A 20,259-nucleotide genomic window follows, 5' to 3' on the forward strand; every position below is an offset into this window, starting at 1 on the left:
CTGTCCTCAAGGAACTTACATTCTTAAGGAGGAATTCAGGTAGACAGATAAGGACAAGATAATATTAAGGGAGAGGAACACCAGTGACCAGGAGGATCAAAAAAACTTCCCATAAAAGATGATACCTGAGCAAAACCTTGAAGGAATCAGGATCCTAAGAGGGCCAGGAAAGAAAGACATACTTTCTAAGACAAAGGAACAAAGGCTGGAGATGAACTGATGACCTTGACAAAAGCCAATAAGTTAACTTGGCTAGAAAGTTGAGTACATGAACAGGAATAATTGAAATGTCTACAAAGGTAGACTAAAGGCAGACTGTGAATGGCTTTAGATGTCAAATAGGAATTTGAATTTTATCCTACAATCAATATGGAAAATGAGTATGGTCCCCTACTGACTCATAATCTGATAGGGGATGGAACCAGAAGCCAAATGGATGCTGCAGCTATGGAGACAGATCCTGGAGAACAGCAGAATGAGAGGAGCGGCCAGAGATGGCCAACAGCCAATACAGTGGCCCTCTGGGCAACTTCCCCAGTCTCTGGCTCTGACCATGTGCACATCCTGGCTCGTTCCCTTGCCTCTCCACGTCAAGTGAATTCCTTGGGGCCCCACTCTTCCCACCCGTGGTGACTGCCTCTCTCAGATTACTATGTCAGGAAGGCCTCTTTTCCAACAATCTCCACAGCTTTGTTGACTGCCTCAACACCTTACTCATGTTGTTCCCTTTCCCTGTATGGAACTAGGCTCTCTACTGATCATGGATGAAACCTATCAGTCTGTTCCACTAGGGCCTCAGGCATCATTGTCGCAACTCTCTAGACCAGAGTGCCCACCCCTGTCCACACTCCCTGATATGTATTGTCTCTCCTTATTACCATGTAGTAATAGTAACACCAGCAATAACAACTAACATTAACTAACATGTGAGCTCCTTTTGGGCAAAGACAGCTCTTTGCGTTTATATTTGTGTCCCCAGCAGTTAACATGGCAAATGCTTAATACATGCCTACTCTTCCATTCATTTCATTTGAAGCTTGTATTCTTTGGTGGAGAAGGGTCAAGGTGCCATTGCTGTCTGCTCCCTGTCACAACTGGGAAAGCTTCTCCTGCCTGAATTCTTATGGCTTGGTCTCCTAGACTAACTCCTAGAACTGGCTGAGCTTTACTGCAACTATTCCATGCTCTCTCTGCATATGAAATTCTGCCCTCTGTAACTGCTCTGGATTTCCAAGTTCCCATTTATTACTTCTCTGCTATGACATTGTGGCCATCCTGCTCCTAATGATAATAGTAACCCTAATGATACCATCTAACATTTCTATAGTGCCAGGCACTAGGCTAAGTGCTTTGCAGTTATTATTCCATTTGATCTTCACAATAACCCTAAGAGGGAGGGGTATTATTATCCCCATTTTACAGATGAGGAAATTGGGGTTAAGTGACCCAGGGCCACAAGGAAAGGATTTGAACTCAAGTCTTCCTAATAGTAGGCCCAGAACTCTGTGCACTGGACCTTCTGACTGTCTTCTGATCTACCATTTGCTTTGCTGCTTCCCCATTGGTGCTTCTCAATGGTTCTATTGATGGGGTGCTTGGGTGCATGTGCTTGAACCCCAGTTCTAAAAATCACATTTCTCTCTAAAAATCACATTTCTCCCTAGCCTCAAAACACTATCCCAGGAGGTTTCTCTCCAGCCCAAGGACAGCCTGCCCTAGCGGCAACCACTAAATCCCTTCCTGCTACAGTAGCCAGCTGCATCTATAGAATTTATTAGTTTGAACCAGATATGTACTGGCTGAGCTGGCTGTGTACTGGGTCATAATGACATTTACTACTCACTGACCAATCATATGTATCCTGTACTTAGACATACATATACTGTCTTACATTTATCTTGTCTAAGAAGACATTGATGAGAGAAGCCTGGTATTCCTCAGTCAGTCCTGACTGTTTGTTTCAGGCCTAAAACCACACCTCCATGTAGAATTCCACCTGGGCTATTTCCTGATAAATTCTGGGCAAAATACCAGTGCTGTAGATACTGAGTGCATGTTCCTTTAAGAATTAACCACTCCTTAATCCCACCCTGAATCACCTAGTTGGCATATTTGGTAGTATTTTACTATAGAATATCCTATATAAACTTTACCTGTTCCCCTCTAAATTTGCAAGTTCCCTAAAAAAATAAAACAAACTTTACTTTGACCTCAAAAGTGCTTGAGTCTGTAAATTCATTCCAGGCAACCTGCTCCTGTATCTGGTCTTAGGAGGATTTCAGAATCTAATCCATCCCATTCTCCTTTCTAGTGCTTATTGCTATGAATCATTGGTATCGTGGTACTTTTAGTACTATTGATACTTCCATATGATACTATGACTGCTGCTGCTTTGGAAGAGTATCATTACTTTCCAAGAGTTAGACCACTTGGGGAGTTCACCTGGAGGCTCTCACCAACACACATTTAGCTCTGCCTTTAATCTGCTCCAGATGACTTAGAAAAACATCTACTCAAGCTGCTGTGAGATGTCAGTCATTTTTTTTACCTTTTCTCTCTCAAAAGGTCTCAGGCCATTATTCCTAGTTAAGTTTGGGCATATGGATTCTCTTCACCTCTTTTCCCCTTCATATAATATGTTGAGTCCACAAAGTCAACACATTCTTCTGAGTTTTCCTAGGACTGTGTATAAATACACATGCTTTTTCATTGCCCTTTCAATCACCATCACACTGTCTGGCAATTAACTCCTGGCCATGAAAATTTTCTAGAAATTTCCACAATCCTCAAGGAAGCACCAAAAACATTAGAAGAGAGGGGTACAAAATAAAAGTCTCTGTTGATATTCCTGCCATCACAGGAAAATCTCTAAGCCATTTACTCATCTTTATATCCCGAGGGACTCCTACAGTCATTTATACATAGTATATATTTAATAAATACTTGTTGAATTGATCTATGGAGTATGAGTCTTGGATGGGATTTCTAAGGTAATTTCCAAGGTCAACACAACCCAGAACAAAAATGCCCCCTATGATACCCTGGACAATAGCTAGTCTAGGTTCACTTGAAGGCCTCTAGTGGTAGGCAACTGTTTCCTGCCTACTAAGATAGCCCCTTCCACTTTTAGAGAACTATAATTGTTAACAAAGTTTCTCCTTGAATATAAATCTGTTTTCTTACAACATCCATCTGTTGCTTTTTGTTCTGCCCTCTGGGGCCAAGCAGAACAAGTTTAATCTCTCATCAAAATAACATCCCTTGAAATACTTCAAGACAGATCTCATTTTACTCCCCGAGTCTTCTCCTCTACAGGTTGATTCTGCAGTTTCTTAAAGGAATCTTCATATAACATGATCTCCAGTCCTTAACTACTCTCACTGTCCTTCTCTGGACTTGCTCTAGCTTTCCAATAGTCTTCCTAAAATATGGTTCCCAGAACTGAACATCTGGAATACTCCAGATGTGAGTAGAGCTGTCACCTCTCTCCATCTGGACACTATGACTGCACGAATGCATCCAAAGATGGCATGAACCTTTGGGCTGCCATGTCACACTTTGACTCATATTGAACTTACAGACTGGGAAAACACCCAGACTTTTCTCATATGAATTGTCGTCTAGTAATGTGTCCCCTGTCTTCTACAACTGAATTTTTTATTCTCATTGTAAGACTTTATATTTAGAGACAGGGATTAGGATAAGACCGGATGTGTGATTTTATCAGTACAGAGAACTTTGGGGTGAGGAGATTCTCACTGCCAGTGCAGGTCCATATCTTTGTTGTAGCCTTCAGCCTTATGAGTTGCCTAGAATATTAAAGGATAGGTAATTTGCTCAGGGTCACAAAGCCAACAGGTGTTACAGGTAGAACCTGAACCCAGGTCTTCCTAACCACCATGTCATGCTCACCCTCTATAAAATCTCTGCAAGATTTTATACTTATTCCTATAGATGTCTTAATAATTTGGTCTGAACTTGTAGCCTATTTTCATTTCTGATTTTTCCCATATGTTTCATAAGTCCCTTCTAGCTTTGCTTTATGCAGATAGGGGATGTAGTGGATAAAGTGAAGAATGTGGAGTCAGGAAGACCTGAGTTCAAATCTTGTTTCAGAAAGCAACTACCTTTGTCACCTTCATTTACCCTCTCCCAGCCTTCTATGTAAAATGAAGGTACTAGTAACACCTTTCTCCCAGGGTTATTGTGTGAATTCAGGAGAGAGTAAAACCACCTTGAAAACCTTCAAGTGCTATATAAATGCTACTTAGTATTACAGGCAGCTAGGTGGTACAATGGCCAAAGCATTACATCTAGAATCATGAAGACTGAGTTCAAATCTTGCCTTAGGTATTTAATGCTTTTGTGATCCTGGGCAAGTCACTTAAACTCGGTATGCTTCAGTTTCCTCACATATAAAATGGAGAAAATAAAATCTGTTGTGAGGATCAAATGAAATATTTGTAATGAGCTTTGCAAACCTTCCAGCACCATATAAATATTCAAGTTGATAAACATGTTATCTGTACCTTCATCTGATATCAAGCAGCAAAAGACAAAGCATCATCCCTTGGGCCAAACCAGTGGTGACCTCTCTCAAAGTCTAAAGACATTAGTTCTTCAATAGTTCCTCTGTGGGTCAAGTAATCCACAAAATTCTAAATACCCAAATCTATTGGTACTGAGCTTGCAGTTCTCTATCTTATTCATAAGTATATTTTGCCAGTGACATTCCCTTGATCTACCAACAAAGTTTATCAATGAGATCCTGATAGGATTGGGATTGATCAACATAATACAGCTTTGAAAAAAAATGGAGTTTAACTTAGTGTGACCTTTTCCTTACTGGTTTTTTGTTATCATAGCTTCATGGTCTAAATTCTCAAAATAACATTTATTTAATAATAATTATTATTTCAAAGAATTTGTGATGTTATCAATGTAAGCATATCTCCAATCATGCATATTGAAGCTCATTCTATGCCTGGTCATCCTATGAGATTCTTGTCTAAGTTTTCTCATCAATCCTCAAAAGACAGAGCTTTGGTTGTTGTGTAGTTGCTTCTAACCCTTTGTGGCCCCATCTGGTGTTTTCCTGGCAAAAATGATAGAGTAGTTTGCCATTTCGTTCTCCAGCTCATTTAACAGATGAGGAAACTGAAGTAAACAGGGCTAAGTGACTTGCCCAAGGTCAAACAGCTGGTAATATCTGAAATCAGATTTGACCTTAGGAAGATGAGTCTTCTTGACTTCAGGCCCAGCAATCTATCCACTGCACCAAACACAGTCTACCCAGCGTAATAGAGACCTTCCACAGATGATCATGCAATATTTTGGCTATTTATTTCTTGTCCTTTGCTTTTTATACAATAGTGTCATTTTTCCTATATCAACTTTCCATTTTGGGAGAATAATTATTTCTTTGAATTCATCATGTTGGAGTTGTAATCTCATGTAGCATTTTTTATTTTATCCCTTTTTTAACAGTTTGATGTTGATTTTTGCCTTTTTTGTGTTGATGGTCTAGTTTGAGGAACTTTGTGGAGACTGCTGATTCAGAAATTATTCTTGCATCTGTTGCTGGTAAGAAGATACAATGAGTTGCATATTTGGTGGTAGTGTTTGATAGTCTATAAGCAACAGCAATATTTTCATCTAATTTTTCCCCCCAGAAACCTAAGTCAAGTTCATTGGTCATAAGGCCTCTACTGTGAAGACTTTATCGTCTTATGAAAATTGAGATGACCTTTAGCTTACCCATGTTGAATGCAGCATCTTTTCTGTTATCCATGTTTTTTCAATAATCAGTGATAATAACTCAAATACCATATAGCCTTTCTTGCTACACTGCCACAGACTATTGATTTGAGCTCGGTAACCTAAACTCATCGAGGGGCTTGTCATCTCCTTACCTATCTTCAGTTTCCACTCCCTTTTAACTCCCAGTGTGATGATAATTTTTTTGTAGGGAAAATAAACAAAATGAGAAATGAATCTCTTCTCATCTCTTCTCTTATCATTCTGAGCAGTAATCATACCCTTCCTCCAATATTCTTGTTTCTCAATTTAGCTAAAAATGTCATTTTTGTTGACCTTAGTGTTGCTGAATAAAGTCCTGTTTCAGTGCCTCATTGTGATGAGGTGGTCCTGGATTCCCAAAGGCCATGCCAATGGATCTCCACCTCTTTTATGTTGAAAGGGTTTTGAATATGGTTCCAGCAACAAATTATGTCTCTTTTGAGGTCCAGGCTGTCTGTGTTTGGAAAAGCTCATCATCAGTAGGCTGCCCATTTTGTGGTGAACTATTTGACCATGGCAACTCATGGGAAAAAAATACAAAATGACTCAGATCTGTGCAACATCTTTCTACTTTTTCAGTGCTGGTAGCAGAGTCTTGGGAATGAGTGGGGGAGAGGGGGCAGAAGGAATAGGAAAGACAGAGAGGATGCTAAGAATCATTGTTTTTTGATTATCCATAACCATTAACTAAATAGTATTATCATTAAGATCATTGTTCAGTGATTGAATGGATCTGTTACTAGAGGGACATGAATTTTGAAAGTTTGAAAGTTGCACTTTAAATGAAACCAAAACACAAAAGGAAGTTCTAACTTCCTGGAAAGATGGCTGACAGATTCTTTTTGGAAGACAAATAAAGGAATTGGTTTTATTGCATGCTTAAAAGCAGCAAAACTCCATTGACAAGCATTTATTAAGCACCTACTATGTTTCAGGCACCATCATAGGTACTAGAGCTATAAAGACAGATTAAAAAATGGTTCCTACCTGCAAAGAGCTTACTGTCTATCTGGGGAAGATGGGATAAAATATTTGAGAGCAAATTTGAGAGGAATGCACTAGGAAAGATTGAATGCAGAAGCTCTTGAGTTGAGCCTTGAAGGAAATCAGGCATTCTAAGACAATTCAGAAAGGAGTACTTGGAGGTAGGGATCAGTTAAGAGAGACAGATATTTAAAAGCATGAAGGTGGGAGGAGTGTAATGTGTAAAGAACAGTAAGAAGGCTAGTTTGGCTGAAGTACAAGTATCGTAGAGTGGTGTCATGTGTAAAAAATCTGGGAAGGTAGTGACATCAGGTTATAAAGGGCTTGATTTACGCACAAAATGAAGAAGTATATATTTGATTCCAAAGTTTGTAGAATAGGAGAGTGACATGGTCAGACTTGTGCTTTAGGAAAATCATTCTGATAGCTAAGTGGAGGCTGGATTGGAATGGATGTAGGGTTACTAGTTAGGAGGTTATCTCAGTAATACAGACAAGATCTCATAGGACCCAGACTTGGGCAGTTAATGTGAGTAGAGAGGAGAGAAGTGTGGGAGATGTTATAAAGGAAAAAAGAACAAGATGTGGATATTTGGTCTGAGGGTGATGACTTGAGAATATGAATCTGCATAACTTAAAGGAATGGGATGGGTGCCCTTGACAGAAGGAAATAGGGATGAGGGGAGACTAGGGTTTAAAGTAATGAATATAGTTTTGGATATATTGAGGCTGAGATACCTATGGGATAGCCACCTTGAAATGTTAACATCTTAGCAAACAGGAAATCACTAGTTACCAAAGTAGGAGTCATTTCGGAATCAACTGTCTTTACGTAGTCAGACTGGATCTGTCCAGCTTCAAGGAAATAATAATTCACAGAATAAGAGAGAGTGAAGACAGAACAAAAGGCACAGGTCAGATTTTGGTACACATGCAATTAGGAGATTCAGTATAGATCAGAGATGGGGAACCTGAGGCCTCGAGGCCATGTGTTGTCCTCTAGGTCCTTGAGTGCAGCCCTTTGACTGAGTCCAAACTTCATAGAATTCCTATTTGAGGACCTAAAGGGTCACACATGACTTCAAGACCTCAGGTTTCCTACCCCAGTTATAGAGGATGGCCCAATAAAGGACACTAATAAGAAATGGTCAGATAGGTAGGAGAACCAGGAGAGTACTGTCAAAACAAACAAGCACACAAAAACAGAGACAAGGCAACGTTCAGGAGGAGGGAATAATCATCAGTATCAAAGACTGCAGAGAGATCAAGAAGGTTAAAAACTGAGAGGCCATGTCATTCTTCATCAGCTTGTATCACAGTGCTCATAATGAAAAGTTGCAAAACACCACCAAGAAGGTAATTACAGCTCATGTACTGACATCTGTTGCAAAGAATGAGAAGGCATAAATTTTATGAAGAACTTGTTAAGTCTCTCCAAATTAAATTAACATTTATTACTCAATACTTCAATGCAAAGATGAACAATGGAAAGAACGGTGGAAAAAAAAACTGGAAAATGGCTCAGTGTTAAGAAAATAAGGAGGATACACAAAAATCTCATGCCTACATATCATTAACACTTTCATTAAAAGGAGAGTTGGTAAGAGCTTTATATGATAAACACCGAACAACATAAAAATGAAATTAATGACATTTTAGCAGATAGGAAATCACTAGTTACCAATTTAGGAGTCATTTCTCAATCAGTTTATTTGTACATAGTTAGACTGAAGACTTGTTAGAACAGAGATGAAGGTCAAAATAAAATTAGAAAAAAGAATAAAAATAAAGAACATTCAGTGTGCCATGAAGACAATTCCAATCTGATGCATTTAGGCAAGCATATTGACACCATGAAGTGGGAAATGGATAAAATATGGACATTGACACAGGCAATGACCAGAAAATATTTATTCACCTGGACAAGTGGATAGATAGGGCGATCCATGGAATACACAGGTTTAGATTATGGACTCATTTATAAAATCTTATAAAGGAGAATACTGAAAGACTATGAGCATTATTGCCTCAGAAATTTATAAGAAACAGGGAAAATAAGACAGCTGATTCAGAAATGACTCCTACTTTGGTAACTAGTGATTTCCTGTTTGTTTAGAGATAGTCAATTTCATTTTTCATATTATTCAGCATTTAGCATGTATAGACAAGTTTATAGAAAGCTTGTGGTAGATCAGTTAATCCAGATCATCCTTGCTGAATTTAGACTGAAACTGGAAAGGGGCAAAAAATAGATAAAAATGCAAAAGACCTAGTAACACTTTATTAAAAACTATTTTCTTCATTGATTATCATTGATACTCTAAAATTACAGTCCTCAATGTGCTGCACTTGGGTATATAAGTGATATAAAATAAAACAAAGAGAATAACAGTATGACCAGAACAAGTACACACAAAGATCAATATGGAATAATACATTTATGAGGGCAAAACAGAATTCATCATCTTTCCCCTAAACTCTTCCCCCACCACTACCTTCCCTAGTACTGTAGAAGCATTGTCATCCTCCCAGTCATTCTAGCTCTCAACATAGGAGCATTTTTCATCTTCTCACTATGTCTCACCACTTCCCACATCCAATCTGTTGTCAATGATGCCAATTTTATCTTCCTTTATGCCTTGTTCTCTCCTCTGCTACTGCCACCACTCTGGTGTAGACCCACATTACCTCACACATGTATTATTTCAGTAGTCTGCTGGTGGGTCTGTCTGCCTCAAGTTTCTCCCCTCTCCAATCTATCCTCCATTCAGCCTCCAAAGTGATGTTCCTGAAACACAGGTTTCAATTATGTCACATCACCCTATTCAATAAACTCTAGTGGCTTCCTATCATCTCCAGAATCAAATACAGAAATGCTCTGTTTAGTGTGTAAAGTCTTTTGTGACCACCCCCCTGTTACCACCCCCCAATTTCCAGTCTTCTTACACCTTGCTCCCTGACACATACTCTTTGATCCAGGGACACTGGCCTCTATATCCCATACCTGGAATGTTCTCCTTCCTCACCTCTTCCTACTGCTATCCCTGACTTCCTTTAAGTCCCAACTAAAATCCCACCATCTTCAGGAAGGCTTTCTGAACTTTTCTTAGTTTTAGTGTCTTCTCTCTGTTGTTTCCTATTTATCTTGTAGAGAGCTTGTTTGGACAGATTTGTTGACTTGTCATCTCTCCCATTAGACTATGAGCTCCCTCAGGGCAAGGACTGTCTTTTGTTTCTTTTTGTGTGCCCATTGCTTAGCACAGTGCCTGGCACATAGTAAGCACTTAATAACTATTTATTGATTGATTGCTGTCAAGGAACTTACAGTCTAATAGGAGAGACAACATGCAAACCACTCTATAGACAGGAAGGAAGTGATAAGTTAGTTGCATAATAACAACATGTCTGTTTCACCATCTACCTTACTGGGGAAATGGTATCAAGAGCTAAAGAGCTGACTTCTGGGTGTACATCGAATTCAACTAGACCAGTCAGCACACATGTAAGTGAGTATCAAAAATGGATTAGTCTGCCTTATAAGTAGTGGGTTCTCTCTCTTTGGAGATCTCTAAGCAAAGACTACATGATCATTCACCCAGTATATTATAATGGAGATTCTTTTCAGGTCTAGGTTAGACTACATAGCAGCTGGGATCCTTTTCAATTCTTGAATCCTGAGATACTATAGTATTACATCCAAAATCTGCAACCAGATTCCAGAGACTCAAAAGCAAAAGTTAAGTGACTGGTTCTCACTTTCTAGTAGCTTATGTTCTGCTAGAGTCAGGAGGTGATACAGATGGGCAGAAGAGACAACAGGGACATAAGAAATTAAATGCAAAAGATAATCAAACTAACATAAAATAAATTCAAGAGGAAGGGAGTGCTAATAACTAAGGATGTTAGGTTTGGAAAGTTGTTTATATCAAGTAACAACTAAAATTCAGTTAACTATTCTCTTTATACCCTTCACCTCGGCCCTCAACTCCTCAAGGGAGGGAATAAAGCTTTCTAGATACTGAATGGATGAATGATTAATCAAGGTGCTGTGGGCCAGACAAACTCCATACTGGTTCTGCCACTGTGCAGACAGAATGACATTCAAAGAAACCACAACTCTTTGGTTTCATTGCTCCTACCTCCTTCATCAAATAAATGGCGTATGTGTATGTGTTTCTATATGTGTGTGTATGCGTGTGTGCCTGCACGCAGCTCAGCCACAACCCAAAGAATCACTGTCAAACTCCTGAGGGTGATTGGCCTATTGGAATATCATGGAGAAGTGATTCAGAAAATGGGAGGAAGCCCTTTCAGGCCATCCACTATAAGCCTGACACAGGAAGGAGTACTTGGCTCTTACTGTAAATGAGCTAATTATGTGACTGTAATCCTTGGGCTTGCATTTTTTCAGCCACCTCAACACGAACTCAGATTTCTGCTATTATGTAATTATGGAAAACTTCACAACAAACATGAAGATTCCTTCTGGAGGCCACATTGGAGCCAGGGCCTAAGCATATGAGCGTGGGAGGAAAGCAGAGCCTACAAAAGGAAGAGCAAAGAAATTTATTGAACTTAAAAGACCATATTTTAAAAGGGGCCTCAACCAGACCTCCCTTTTCGTGTGCACATTTTTTGCACCTGCAACTATTTGTGGGCTCAGAAGCCATGTCCCTCCTCTACCCCCCAGGAGATCATTTTTGAATGTCTTGGCCCCAAATGTGCTGTTTTCCTGCCAGCAGGGAAAAAAGAAAAATCAAAAGAGACTTTATAAAAAAAAACAAAAACCTTTGTTTTAAAGAAAATAACAGTTGTGCAAGGGATTGAAGCCACATTCTCAGGTTAGACATAGTTGTTTAAGGAAATTTCAGGGGGATAAGTAGTCTCTTCACTTTCTTTCCTAAGCCGTTAATATTGTTTTGCTGGGCTCTGTTCAACAGCTGTGGTCTTCCTTTCAGGAATGGGCACAAGTAATGCTTCCCTAAACAATATGGAAGTTGACTCATGTCCATGTAGTCAAATTACAAGTTGATGCTCTTTATGTTCTTCAGTAAAAAGTTGTTCAGGGAATTATTTTTTCAAAATCTTCCTGCTGCAAAGGTCTGCAGATTAGCCTTTCATAGGCATCACCCTGATCTCCTGCCACCTCTACTCTATACATAACCTACTTACCTCACTTACTAATAAGAAAGCTATTCCAAAAATATTTTCTTTCAACAACAGTAACTATTTGAGTCAAAACAGCATCTGCAGATCTTAACAGCTGGCAAGAATTAGCTGTCACTCTTCAAGTCCAGAGAATAGGAAATTTAAACTTGAAATACATAAATAAGGCATCTGAGTGCAAATTAAGGCAGGTGATCATATTTATACAGAATCATAGATTTTTATAATTGGGAGGAACCTAAGCTACCATAAGGTACCACTGACATTTCATTCCAGATATGAAATCAGGAAGAATTGTCATAAAGTACCACCTTTCATACACCTTAACTCCACAATAATGGAAGAAATGGAAGGAACACTGAATTGACTTGAATCATGAATCCAATTGTTGTTATACTTGGAAGAAAATATCTGAATTGAAACTGAGTATTCTTTTGCATGTACCATGGAGCTTCCAAAGTACAAATTTGTTTCTATGTAATGAGACCAGAAATTTAGAGCTGGAAGGGAGTCTAGAAATCACTTTGTCCAATTCCCTCATTGACAAGATGAGATCAGCTAAAGGGACAGTAAATGGCAGATTTGATTTAAAGAGAAAGATTTGAACCCAAATCTTCCGGCTCCAAATTTGAAGTTATTTCCACTGGACCATGTTGATCCTGCATTCAGCCATATGTTGATGTTAAAATAACCAAAATTCATCTGTATACATAAAAGGTATGGAACTGAATGTTTATATCTGAGTAGAATAAAAGATGAATTAATTCGTTCATTCAATGAACATTGATTAAGCAAGATATGGTGTGGAACAAGCACAAGACTTCAAGTCAGGAAGTTCTGGGTTCAAGTCCAGCCCCAATGATATTTACCAACTGTGATCTGGACAAGTCAATGGATTTCTCAGTTCTTCAGGCAATTCCTAGGCATTTTACCTCCTAAGTCAAAGAAGATCTGTGATCTGGGTTTATGAAGAGAACTCTTTCACTGGGAGTTCTCTTTCTGATATATGCAACATTGTGTTATATGGTGGGAATAGAAAGGACAAAGTAGAGCTAGACCTCCAAAGAGACAGCGTGGTGTAGTATAGAGAGAACACTGAATTTGGAGTCAGCAAGATTTAGGTTCAGATCTTATCCCTTACTAGACTAGACATTTAGCTGTGTGACCTGAGCAACTCACTTAATCTCTTGTGGTCTCAGTATTTTTATTTGGAAAATGAAAGCATTGGACTCAAAGATTTCTAAGGTCCTTCCTTCAGAAGGATTGGGACTAATGACGTCTAAGGATCTTTGCTTATATATATATTTTTTTTTTGGTTTAGTTTTATTTTGCCTTTCTTTGTATTCCCAGCACTTGTGGTGCCTGGCATATAGTAGGTGCTTAATAAGTGTTAATTCCTTAAAAAAAATGTTTTTTATCAAAGTCTATCCCTATACTTATGCCTTTGATCCCATCACATCTCCTTTAAGAATTTGTCCCATCAATTATTCTCATTCTTTCTCATCTTCAGTTTCTCCCTATCTGTTATTCCTTCCTCGCTGTCTACAAAACATTCAGAGGATTGGCATTAAAATTAAAGGGGACTGGTTAAGGCTTCTTGCAGAAAGTGAGACATTAGCTAAGACTCAAAGAGACATGGTATGGCACATCTGCTGGATGAGCCACTCTGTTAGATTCCCTGGGCTTTCTCTTCAGGGCTTGTCTTTTCCAATTCTAGTCTTGTGTGCTACTGTGCTCTTTTGACTGAGATGTAACAATGTCTTTTTTCTGATAAATGTGCTATGTTCATTTACAAAGGGAAGAGACTCAACCCGAGATTGTCAGAAACCTCTTAAGAAATTCTCATATTTGTCTTTTAGGACCTCTATTCTGATATTTGTCACCTACAAAGCTGCAGGCGAGAGAGGAATGGATTCTATTGGACAATTCTTCCTGATTTCATATCTGGAATGAAATGTCAGAGACCTCAACTTAAGCTCATCCATTAGTGATAGTCCAACCCAATAAATATTTATCAAGTACCTTCTATGTGTCAGGGCATTCCAGTACATCTCCTAGATTCCTGTTAAGTCTTATGCAAATAAGTGTCTAGGTACAAGAATAAACTGTGCCCCTACTGTCTTTATCATATAGAGATAAGCTATTCAAAGTCTCAAAAATTCTTCCAAGATGTAGGATGCTTCATTTACAACTGAAATATCTTCATTCTCTTATTTGTTTTTTTCTTTTCTTTCTTTTTTTCTTTTTTTTTTTTTTTGTTGTCTCTTACAGCTTTCAACTTTCCCATAAGGGACATAATCTCACATTTAGATTCTACCTGTTCACTTTGACAGATAACTATAGTCAATTCTCTTGGAAACAGTTTCAATTGTTACTTGATTTTAAGGAAAGAATGAAAGTATCTTTTGAACACGTCGTTTATCTTTTCTTGACTTGATTTCTTCTATTCCTGGATTTAGCACTTTTAAACCCTGGCTCCAAGATAGGTTATTCCTCCCTGTGAAAAGGTGCCCACTGTTCCCCTGGGGAAGGAGGAAAAGATGCAGTTATGCCAGTGGCTCAGGGCAGCAGCCCCACTGTCAGTCTACATGGCTTCTGGCAGCCTGGGCTACAAAGCCCTTCTGACCACACACCACGGAAATGAAGCTGAAGCCAAACCCAAGAACAAGTTGTCTCATCTCTCACTTAGCAAATCGAGCATAAAGAGGCTTTGAAAGACTTGAAAAATCTCCATCTAGCGTGAAAAATAAAAAATTCCAAAACAGTTAAAATAGTGTTGATTTTAATGATATTTCCATATTGTTTCCAGCAAAAAAAAATATGCAATGTAGTAAATATTTATTAAATGACTGAATTGATGGAGTAATGAGTGGAAAAGACTGTATTAAGTCCCTTCTATGTGTGAAGAATTGTGCTAAATGATAGAGATACTAATGAAAAAGGAAGACAGTCCTGGCCCTATATTTTAATAGGGTGAGAAAACACACGCAGGAAGTTTCAGCTGCAAGTCAGATGGAAAGATTCTTTGGTCTTTAGGGTACAGTGGCAAAACAGATGGTAATGGATCTTCTTTAATGTCATTTTCATTTATGAAACATACACATTACAGATACTGAATCATTTGACAAGCTGGAAGAAAGGCTGGTGGTCTGGGCCAGGGCTGGGAGTGGTAGGGGAAAGGGGACATGAGATTGATGCTCCCAGGGACATATTTACCCATCAGGGACATTTGGTCAGTGGTTGGTGTTATTGGGCAGGGGGATAGTGGACCTCTTCTCTACAGGGATTCGTCTTTTCAATGGATGGCTTTAAGGGCTAAGCTGTACACAGTAGTATAAGCACCATTGCTATTCCTAAGACTTTTGGTCTCTAACAAGATATGAGGGGAGACATTTGTTGAGGTGGCTTGACTCACCTATCGCATGCCACATCTTCTTCCCCCTCACAGTGTTTTGCTTTTTTAGCTAATTATCTTGTCTGACCACATGGTGACCATAAGGGATCATTTAACCTTTTTTTTGTACTGGTTGTTGGTAATAGAAAGATTTTAAAAAATACTCTGCCCTCAAATAGTTTACATTGTAAGGGGGTATTAGAATGAGGACATAATGTCACATCTATACAAATCAATATGCTAATAAAATGCATTGGGTCAAAGGAGAATCAAGAAAAGGACTGAGAAATTTTGGGAGAGATGCCACAGATTACTGACTTAGATTAGAATATTTTCTTTTATCTTTAGAGAATTTCCTTGCTTTAGTCATACTCTAGAAAATTAAAAATCTTATTTTAAAATATATTAAAGGTTCTTATAGTCTTATGTTCTAGCAGTTCTTTCTATTATTAAAAAAAAAAAAAACACCATCATTCCAAAGAGGGGCCCATAGGCTTTCCCACATTGCAAACAGTGTCCATCACACACACACACACACACACACACACACACACACACACACACACACACACACACAAAGACTAAGAACCCTTGCTCTGGAAGTTCCCAAGCATGGTCCAAACAAAAGGATTCCCTGTTGATGGTCACCTCTTTAATTGTTCCTATTCATAGACAATGTTGAATTAATCACACCAAGCTTCAGAACACTGCAGACGCTTTAATGAAATTCACAGCAATATGAAAGAGATTTTCCTAACTATTCACACTGGAAAACAAAGTGAATGAAAACCAAACATTGTCCAAACAAAACCAAACAACTGTGACATGCAGCAAGATTCACCGTGTGTGTGTGTGTGTGTGTGTGTGTGTGTGTATACATATATTCGCAATTTTATTTTGTACAACAGTGGAATTTCTGTTACAGATAATGTGCTTGAGTCCTTATGATCTGTAGACATGCATTAGCAAAAGAAAAGAAAAAAAAATGAAAACAATCTCATTTCTGCCTTGAACGTTTAAATGAGGTTTACTTTGTCCTGTGCCTCATGTGGAAAGATAAACATATACATATCTTTCTGTTTATCTATCTGAAACATATACTTCTCTTTACTAGTGTTCCTTAGTCTTGCATATATATATATGTATATATATATATGTATATTTCAAGCAACCATCATTTCAGTTGTGTGGGTACTGTTCTCCACCAGAATAAAACTTAGCTCCTAGAAGTCACTACATAATCTATCTTGGTTTCCCACAAACTGAGTCCCATCTGTTCATGAACAGGGTAAATCTGGCAACAGCAGACAATTCTGTTAATAAAGTAAGTGCATCTATAGTCAGGTCCCATGTTTCCACAGTGCTAAAGAAGAACTTACCTAATGATGGGCTGTTTCTTTCAGTAGACTGTGAGTATAATTTAATGTGTGTCAATATCACTGAGCATGCACCTCCAGAGCATGCAATTTTTTTAAAGGATATGAATCTCATGGACCCAGGTTTAGAGGAATTGAGGTATAGTCAAAGAGAAGAGGGAAAGACACGATAATAACAGGAGACATGTCTAAGCAACAATTACTCCAAAGAGTTATAGCTAATTTTCCTAGCACCTGCCTATGAGTAACTTTGATCTTCCTTTCTTCTGTATTGGGAGAACAATTTTATTTGGGAGTCAAGATCAGGACTCTCAGGAGACATAGGAGTGAGAGTCACTTAGAAAAGGAAATAACAACCCTGAGGCTCTTGTCCCTCCCAGCTTGATTTATTTATTGACTTTTTTTTCTTTTCTGTTTAAAGAGACCAACCTCTGACTACTTTTTAAAGAGGCCTATTCACTGAATGAGCATTACCTCACTTTAAGTGAATACTTGAAAAGACCTTGGTTTAAAAGGCCAAGGTCTCCCATTGCATCCTGGGCCATCTCTAGTCATCCTGATGAATATCTGGTCACTGGATCCATATGGCTCAGGAAGAGAAAGTGAGTCTCTTGACCTTGTACAGTCCTCCCTCACTCAAAACAAAGTCAAGGGCAACTCATGTCATCATTTCTCTGATGTCATGGTCCTCTTTGAAAACGAAGAATGAACACAACAATAACTGAGGTAGCTTGATACTCAAGCTTATTACTTGTAATAATCTTGCCATTCTAATTTGATTGTACATATTTACTTTGCATTCATGTGTTATATAACTTGGTCTGTTATGAAGAGATATAACAGTGGTAACATGAGTCAAAGAATGATTTGTGTGATGTGTCTCAAGATTTAACCAGATCTTTGTAAACCCAGAGGTTGGAGGTGTGGGAGAGGGTTGGGCAACTGTTACATTAAATTCTTGCTAAAGAAATATTTACAAATCCTATCTGGCTCTCTTTATCCTAGTCTAGGAAGCCCAGAAACTTTCTATTCAGTTCAATAAGCATTGGAAGCTAGGCACTCTTTCAGACAGAAGGGAAAAGGAAATGTGTTCCAGACTTGGATGATCACTTATGCAAAATCAGGAAGGCAGGACTTGGAATGTCATGAATGGGGAACAGCTAGCAGACCAGTTTGCCAGAAATGAAGTGTGCTTTTTCTCCTTATCCTTTCGTTGCCTTGATGAATCCCTGAATCTTGCCAAAAAATACAATTCACCCAAAACAGGTGAAGAAAACCATATTTTTAGTTGTTTCCTATTAGAGAATCAGTTAATAATATTTATTTAGTGACCAAACTGTGTAGAGTACCATACAAGGTGCTATGTAAAGATGAGAGATGAGTGGCCATGGTTATGGGGGAGCAGGCACTTTCTTTGCTTCAAAGCCCAAAGCACTCATGGGGCAGGTTTTCCCCTAGTTGTTTTCAGAAAGCAATCGCACAATGCTATATCGGTCTAAAAGAAGAAGCCTCCTTTAACAACAAGTCTTAGAAATGATATGCAAAACACCTCGTAATAATCCCATTACCTCACCGCAAACTCAGTGTAGCATTTCATCAAATGCTCTTTTGATTTACCTACACACATATCACCATAAAAAGAAAATAAACACATAAAATTTGATACTAACTTTGTGGTCATAAAAGCCAAGCTTTTGGAAACCTGGAGTGCTAAACAATTTAAGAAAAATGAAAAAAAGAAAGCACTTTTTATTTTTTACCATGTTAACAAAAATAGCTATTTTCCCTTGATAAATTATAACACATATTTTTACTCTATTATTTATAGGCTTCTCAGTCAATGAATTTAAAAATTATGGGGGTGGCTTACATGGAAAGTTGAATGAATTCATTATATTCATTCATTTATCAATATAAATATCCATATTACATAGCATTTTTTGTCCAATGAATAACCGTTTCTTCCTAGTCAGTCAATCACCGAGAGCACTGCTATTTGCCATCTTCCTTCTCCTCATACAAGAGCATCCCTCTGTATCAATTTCCAACAATAGTTGTATGGATCCTTGACTCCTTTCCCAGGGTGCTGTCACAAATTTCAACATTTGCAAGTGTTCCTTGGGCATGAAAGAGGTTGGGAAACAGAACCAGCACCTTATGGAGTCCCATTAGTTATTTCATGCTTCCAACTGATGACTAATTACAGAAATTCTAAGACCCTACCCTTTGGGATTTTATGATACTAGAATTTGAACTGCTAGAGACATTGGATCACTGAATCCAAACTCCCCCCATCTGACACAGTACAAAACTGGCTTGCGATGAAAAGAGTACATTCATGCATATCCCTGTGGGGTGGGAGAGATATCTTTGCCCTAAAATTAAATACATAAGCAGATAAATAAACACATAAAATAATAGGAGGTACTGGAAAGATATCAGAGTGGAGGTAAAGAATGCACATATCACCTTGGGTGAGGTCAATGACAAACATTGCCCACAATCCCCCAGTTCAGAATATTAGGAAGAGTACTAGTAAAGAGGGAGGCATTTTTCCATGAGAGGACACAGAGAGACTTACTCCAGTGTATTACTGGTCCTATGCATGACAAATCTGCATCACCATGTGACAGCATTGCAATTAAATGAGACAGGTTCCAAAGGAAAAGCTTCTTGTTTTGACTACTCAAGACAAGGGCAGAAATCTTTACTTAGAGACCTTAGCTTAAAAAGTGTTATATTTTGAATGGGCCAGGAGAGAAACTCCTAGTCTTGCTTCTATCAAAGCTGGGAAACTGAATATTTAGATGACTTTGGAGAAGGAACTGGACCAGGAAATAGTTGACTTCCACCAAGAGATAGATGATAGATAGACAGACAGACAGACTGAAAAGGAGGAAGGAAGGAAGGAAGGAAGAGAAAAACAAAGAAAGATAGAGAGAGAATTTATTAAGCATTTGTTTTGTTTCATGCACTATTAAACACTGCAGATACAGATACAAGCAAGCAACTTACATTCTAATGTAGTAAGAGAGGATATTAAAGAGAACTGGAAAGATTGTTGATGATCAGAATGGCACGAAGCCATCCCAAACACGCATTGTAACCTTACTCCCAGCAAAATGAGCTATCAGTGCTGAGGGACTCAGGGGAAACTGGGCTGAGGATGAGTAGAATGAGAATCACCTGACATAGAGGCTTAGTGAGTCTTGGTTGAGAGGGGTGGGAGGTGGGCACCACTGGAAATAAGTGGTAGTAAGTGTATGGCTGATTATGGGACAGTGACATCGCTATCGGGAGATAGTGATAGGAGCTGTGGAGCAGATGGGTGAGAGGAGAAAAAGAGAAGCCACCAGTGTTATCTTGGACAGTTTACAGAACCCCTTTGGACCTCATTTTCTTCATTCACTCTTATAACCATAGGAAGCTATAAAGAAGAGAGTATGCCAATAGAGTGTGCAGAGAGAACCCAAGAGCAGCCTTGCCAGCAACAAAAAAGCACAAGCAGCCTTAGGTTTCCAACTGAAAAGAAGCCTTTTCC

General features: G+C 38.6%; 1 pseudogene; it reads left to right on the forward strand.

Moving 5' to 3' along the window:
• The first annotated feature begins 432 nt into the window (after positions 1-432).
• Positions 433-20,259, forward strand: part of LOC140522895 (peptidyl-prolyl cis-trans isomerase A pseudogene) — an 84,397-nt pseudogene continuing 64,570 nt past the window's right edge.

Source organism: Notamacropus eugenii, chromosome 2, assembly GCF_028372415.1.
Source record: "Notamacropus eugenii isolate mMacEug1 chromosome 2, mMacEug1.pri_v2, whole genome shotgun sequence".
Classification (NCBI taxonomy): Eukaryota; Metazoa; Chordata; class Mammalia; order Diprotodontia; family Macropodidae; genus Notamacropus; species Notamacropus eugenii.